Source organism: Taudactylus pleione, unplaced genomic scaffold, assembly GCF_031769625.1.
Source record: "Taudactylus pleione unplaced genomic scaffold, aTauple2 ptg001123l, whole genome shotgun sequence".
Lineage (NCBI taxonomy): Eukaryota > Metazoa > Chordata > Amphibia > Anura > Myobatrachidae > Taudactylus > Taudactylus pleione.
In genome coordinates this window covers 565,503-572,429 of record NW_028285524.1, presented here as the reverse complement: position 1 = coordinate 572,429, position 6,927 = coordinate 565,503, and positions in this window count along the sequence as shown.

Genomic DNA, 6,927 nt, shown 5'->3' with positions numbered 1-6,927 from the left:
CGCAAAGCCGTCGTACAGCCAGCATAGAGATGCCCACTACCACTATCTCACATCTGTAATACCTTGCAGTCCTGTGTCTACATTGGGAACATCGAGTAACATCGGCCCCTCACGCACAATTACAGCAGGTCTGACCTTACTCGGAAATTGCTATCCGCATTGCACGCAGTGAGTACTCAAGTTGCGTATGCTTTCGCAGTGGCTAATTTATGCACGCCCATGCAACGGCGTTCAAAAGGACTGGCACGCCTGCGTTTCTCCGACCACTCCCACGTCACCACCCCCAAACACTGACCTCCATCACTCACTCTGCGATGGCTTTCTTTCTGCGTGGGTGATCACTGTGCGATCACAATGCTATCACGCACACGGCGTTTCATACGCAAGTGCAGTACGCCCCATCGACCAATCTGCGCACGTGGTTGCAATTGCGATTCGTGATCAATCAGGCCCTATGAGTTGAGCTTGATGCAGCTATGTCCAGGAGCAATTTTGTTTTTACACTGGAATTTAAATTTGAGTTAGCACGTGCTCTTCCCAACTAGGGGATAAAGGGCCTGGTTCAGAGCTGAACGCTCTGAATCAGGGCCCTCCTACCTGTTTTAGGAGCATCCTCATGGACGCTCGCATAGCTGTGGGTTACCACCCACAGCTTATGCGAGCGTCCATGATGATGGTCGCGATGGTCAAGACCATCGCGACCATCGGGCTTGCGACAGAGACCCTGCAGTAGGGTCTCGCTGCCGCAAGCCCTGGAGTGATTTTGGCTCTATCAGAGCCAAAATCGCTTCCACTGACATCACTAGTGATGTCAGTGGGGCCGGCTTCAGACGGTAGGCGTTCCCATGGGAACGCCTCCGTCTGGCAGCCACGCCCCCGGCACGCCCACCAAAGGGGGCGTGCTGTCAATCAACATCGACAGCACGCCCCCTTTGGTGCGAGACCCGGAGCGATGGAGAGCCCGTCGCTCTCCGGGTCTCGCGCATGCGCACGACGGAGCTCCCTCCATCGTGCACATGCGCAGTGGGGCAACATCGACTCGTTTGCGAGCGTCCTTTGCTCGCGAACGGGTCTGAATGACCCCCAAAGTTACTTATGGTCGTTTTTAATCTATTAAAAAAATAGATCAATATCGATGTTGTGTTTCAGAGACTAAATCACATATTTACTAACAGACAATTTTTTATATACATTTTTCAGTGTTAGTAGATGTGTGATTTAGCCCCTAAAATCAATCTTGATTGATTTAGAATTAAAATCGACCTTTAGTACATTTTACCCCTAAATCTCTCTGCAGATTAAGGGCCTGATTCAGAGCCGCTCGTAAGCAGCCGGTCGTTCGCTCCGAGCGATGTTTGCCCAACTGCGCATGCGTACGGATCGTTATACGCATGCGCGAACCAGTCAGTGCGGCTGAAAATCGTTTGTTCGCTAAATAGCGAATGCCTGCTAATGAGTGACAGGAGGAGGCGTTTGTGGGTGGTAACAGGGGAAGGTGCTTGAAAACGGGGAGTGGAGATCCGAACGCAGGCGTGCTTAAAGGTCAAAACGGGTGTTTTAAGGGTGTGCATAATTAATACTGGAGTGTCATTGACCACGTCACTGGGTTATTTTATAGCCAGAACTGCTCGCAAATTTGTGGTAGCAAACACCAGCCACAAGAATAGCAAGCAGTTCATACGCTGGTCGATGTACTCGATTAATCTAATAAATAGCAGACATGACGTATGATGCGAGCGGCCAGGGGGCGTCTCTTTCAAAATTACAACCGCAAGTTTTGTTCGCTCGTTCAGACATAGAGGCGTGAACAGACCGCAAAGAGCGAACGGTTCATTTGAATAGCCACCCCTTTTTGTTGAACGAACGACCGCAAATAGCGACCGGCTCTGAATCAGGCCCTAAATCTGCCCTGTCTGCAGTGCAATGTGGTTTTCCAAGGCTCAAATTCCTTTTTTTGCTTTGTTCCTAACCCTGTATCAGCCCCTTTGTTGGGTTTTAAATCATGTAAATCTAGGGTAATAAACCGTGGTTCTTGGGCTTTTGTCAGGACTCCTGAGTCCCAGGTTGCAGCACATTTATCTTTCTGCTCTGTAACTGTATATTACATTTTGAGGCATATGTTCTTTTCTTTATTACAGGTTTACCCACTTTGGCTTTGTCCATTCATATTACCAAGTCAGCCAGGCATGGTACATCCCAAGGGCAATGAGGCTGAGCCTATGTAGATATTGGAGCATATGGGGAACCCAAGACAAAGCACTTTGATGCCAAGGCTTCAATGCGCCAGTTAGAAATGTTTGTCAGAGATGCTCATGGGTAAGTTACCGATATAAATTCCAGTTGTAGCCTCATTGGGCAGTTACTTTACCTGTATTATTTGCCTGGACTTATTTGGTCAGTATCACAAAAAACTATATTATTCCAGTACAAATGTGCAATACTACACTATTTTACCCTTAATCACTGATCTGCCTATTGAGGAAATGGATAGAATTTTGGGGCCTATTCATCATCGATAAATGGCCCGGTAATCATGTGGAAACGCTAGTTTCCGCATATTTTAGTTACCGGGCCATTCATCATTAGGGGTCCCAAATGGGCCACCTGATATTCAGCAAACTCCGAAAACTTTTTGGAGCTTGCTTGCAAGAACAAGCGCCATGTTCAGATGGCGCTAGTTTTCTGATCCCCCGCTCCTTCATATGGGTTCCTATGGGAAGGAGTTCCGGGGATGCGAAGAGGGATCCAAGCGGATCCCTCTGCCGCCTTCTCGCTACCTTTGCACATGCGTAGCCGCGCCAACGTGGAGGAGGTAAGTAATGCAGCTACTTCTCTAGTTGCGATACTAACCGAGGGGACAGTTGCCTTTCAGAGCAGTTGTCCCCGCACCGAAGAAATGATGAATTAAGTTTTCCCCGCTGCGAGTTGGATACTTAAGTATCCCTTGCAGCGAGATCAATACTTAATCATCAGGGGCCATGCGGCCTCCGATGATGAATAGGCCCCTAATTGCTGTAGCATCTGTTGTACAGCTGCCGGAAGCATAGAGTGTGATTTGTTTATTATAACCCTCCTGTGGTTGCTTTAACTGGTGCTTTAACTGATGTTGCAACATTAATTTACTTGGGGTCTGATTCATGAGATGTACGGAAACCCGTTTACATACATCTCTGATGTTTTTAGATCTGCGCAGAGACCGCACTACGCATGCGCAGATCTGGGGCTGTGATGTTGCTTGCAGTGCCCCACATGCTGCAGCATGATTGACTTGCTGCTGGCATTTGGGGGTGGCAACAGGTAACGTCCTCGGATGCATCAGCGAATCAGAGAAGCCTACAGGTGACGTCTATTTACAGAAGACGCCTCCTGTGGCATTAGTCTATTATCACACAGCTGCTGAGTACAAAGACGCGGCAACTGTATGATTTCCATCCGTTTCTGACACAGGCCATTGGTGCGCATATACAAGCAGACCAAATGCATATTTACATCCTGTAGTTGTTTATTTGCCTCCAAATGATAATTATTTCTTTCTCTGTTCAGCTTCCAAATGCTGTATGCAGACTGTTACATGAGCCGTGATGAATTCTGGGAGATGTTTGACTCTTCTTTGTATCAGAAGCTGCGAGAGAAACTGAACTGCAAAAACGCTTTTCCAGAGGTGTATAATACAATCTGTAAAGCCGCACGTCATTGATGGCAAAAGACATAAGCTACAGAAATGGACTGTATACAAAAACCCATACTACAAGCCTTTTCCCAGCCGCTTGTAGGGGCTCTGAGCCTAATATTGTGCCATCACTGATGCAAAGACTCTTTAGAAGCTGCACCTTGTACAACCTTGTGCAATTACACCTTGGCAGTCCCAGAGTAACCTATTGTTGTCCAACGCCACTGATTTTTAGGACCCATGTAATTCAGACATAATAATTGTGATAAGAGGTCCAAAACGGAACACAAGTTTGGGAAATGAAGACCGAATTTCTATCCGGGGCTGAATGTGAGTTTTGTTTTTTCAGAAATGTGAAACCAAATAATGGTAATGTTTGTGTATTGGGAAGTGCCAACAAGCATAATGGTTTAATCAAGTGCTTTGTTTGTTTCTCTATATTTTATTATGTCATAATAAATATTGAGTTGTGTGTAGCCACCTATGACTATTTATGAAATGCATATGAGCAATGCTCGTACACCAATATACTTACAGCATCTGCCTGTACAAATCATTCCGTGGGCCCGATTCAGAGCAAAGCATTGGGCACAATTGCGCATGCGTCCGAGAAGCACTACACGTGTGTCCTGATGGTTACCAGTAGGGATCGCAGATCAATATTGCATAAAGATCCATGCAATTGCAGTGGGGCTCTTGGGCGATGACTGTGGGGTGGGGGCTCACGGCAGCGGTCATGCCCGTGACACTGGCAGCCATGGACCCACTGCAGGTCCAATGGTGCGGCCATGGATTCGCGTTGCAGCCGGTGAGCTTCTCTATAAAACACACATCCGCCGCAGCATTACCCTACAGCCGCTACCTTCCTGCCTCCACCTCGGAGTAAGGCCCGTTACCTCTGTTTGTTATGTTTAGTAACTTCCATAATTATAGAATCTCTCATTGTGCAGTGAGAGAAACATTTCATTGGGTGATCTTCTCGCATCTACATCTATATCTGCCTGTTATCTGCGTACAGCTCAGTCTTTCCATATGACTTTCCATGCAGTTGCTCATCATCTTAAAGTGAGATTAAACTGCTAATTATCTTTGCTTTGCTCTAGAGCTGTGGTGTTTAACTTCTGGGAAGTAATTTGGGGGGAATTCAGGGCCTGATTCAGACCCGGTCGCTCTGAAAGCGCTCGCTCTGAATCAGGGCCGGGGTTTTTTTTTTTTTTAGAACGGCCTCCTGGCCGCTCGCATAGCTGTGGGTGACCACCCACAGCTACAGCGAGCGGCCATGATGAGGGTCGCGATGGTCAAGACCATCGCGACCATCGGGCTTGCGATGAGACCCTTGTGGTAGGGTCTCGTGGCCGCAAGCCCCAGAGAGATTTCGGCTCTAACAGAGACGGAATCTCTCCACTGACATCACAAGTGATGTCAGTGGGGCTGCCCCCAAACGACAGGCGTTCTCATGGGAACGCCTCCGTTTGGGCAGCCACCCCCCCGGCCCGCCCACCAAAGGGGGCGAGCTGTCACTCAACATTGACAGCTCGCCCCCTTTGTTGCAAGACCCTTAGCGACGGAGTGCCTGTCACTAGCCGGGTCTCGCGCATGCGCACGACGGAGCTGGCTCCGTTGTGCGCATGCGCTGTGGGCCACCATCGACCCCGTTGCGAGCGCTCAGCGCTTGCGACCAGATCTGAATCAGGCCCTCAGTTCTATGCGATGTGATATCAGGCAGTTACAGGAGTGCCCACATCACAAGTATCCTCTCATCTCTATCTGGTGGAAGAGATTTACGATGCAGGCGGATGCTATATGCCGTTTTGCGACGGTAAAGCGCATGGATGGTGGATAATTTTATTTATTAAATGAAATAACCTCTCTCTTATTGACAGTACCAAGCCTGGCATTCCTGCAGGTCTCGCTGTATTCCATCTCGTCTCTGATGATTACCGGTCATTACTCCATGTATTGGCTCCCCGGAGATCTATGAATGAATGCTGACTCAGAGCTGTGCGCTATTGCTGCCACAGATGAGATTTTCACAGTTGAGGATTTGTGAGAATATGCTAATGGCACAGCGGCCGGGACTTGTACTGAGATGCCCACCTGAGCCATCACACCTGCCGCAATTGCGTGCACATTCGCTGCATCGGACACAGATAATGCAAACATCGACTCCCTGAGTGAGTCTTTGGCCAATCAGAATGTCCACCAGAGTCATGTTATCTGCGTACTGGATCACAGACACAGCTGGAGAACCGCCCGGAACATACCTCCATTTTAGTTGACACTCCCAGTTACCTCCCACAAAATGTTCGCTTCCTGTCCATCACTTGCAAATCACTGCACCGTAATCGCAATTCAATCGCCACGTGTGCTCATTGTGGCTGTGACGCATGCGTAGATCATCGATAATCGCTCAATTGCGTGAACATCAGATTAGCGTACAACTTTGAACCCTACACTTGCTAATGACTGACTTTTGGTTTGTGTACTGATTCCCAGTGCTGTGCTGCCAGCTCCTGACCCCCGGCCTATCCCTAACAACATGTCTCATGATTCTATTGTCACCTCGGCCCAAACTTCTCAGTTGCTGCCTGGAGGAGCCAGGGGGCCACAGAATGTGCATAGCTCACAACAAAGCAAATTATGTCCTTAGGGTGGCCCTGTTCCATACTGGGGTATTCACTAGACCCATCCCCCATGTGAGCCAGCACAAACTACTAGTAGAAAGTGGGTATATTGCTGGTGCTGTGACAGCAGGTGTTTACTTGGTTCCATCAAAGACCACATCAAACTGTAAGTCCTTTTAACAGAATATTACAACTTTCGCACATTTAGTTATTAAAGATTCCACATATATCTCTCTTCTGTGCTCCTGTAACACTTTCATGGGTGCTCTGATGTCCTACAATATGACTTGCAGGATCACGCCACCTATATTAGAGCTTTAAATACTAGGGAAAAAAATACAAAAGAATTGAACAGAGGTACAGGAAAGTGAGAAAGATGTAATTATAAGGCAACCTTGTGAGAAGTAGCGTAAGCCTCCACAACTCTGTGTGTGAGATGTGATGTGTGTAGTGTATGCTATAGTAGATGACTTGGGGGGTGATGTATCAAACATTCTAAAGAGTGGATAAGTTGGGCTTAGCAACCACTCAGCTTCTACCTATCATTTTATAGAATATACTAGATAAATGCTACCTCGGAGCTGATTGGTTGCTATGGGCAACTTCACTTGTCCACTCTTTTTAGAGCAGGGG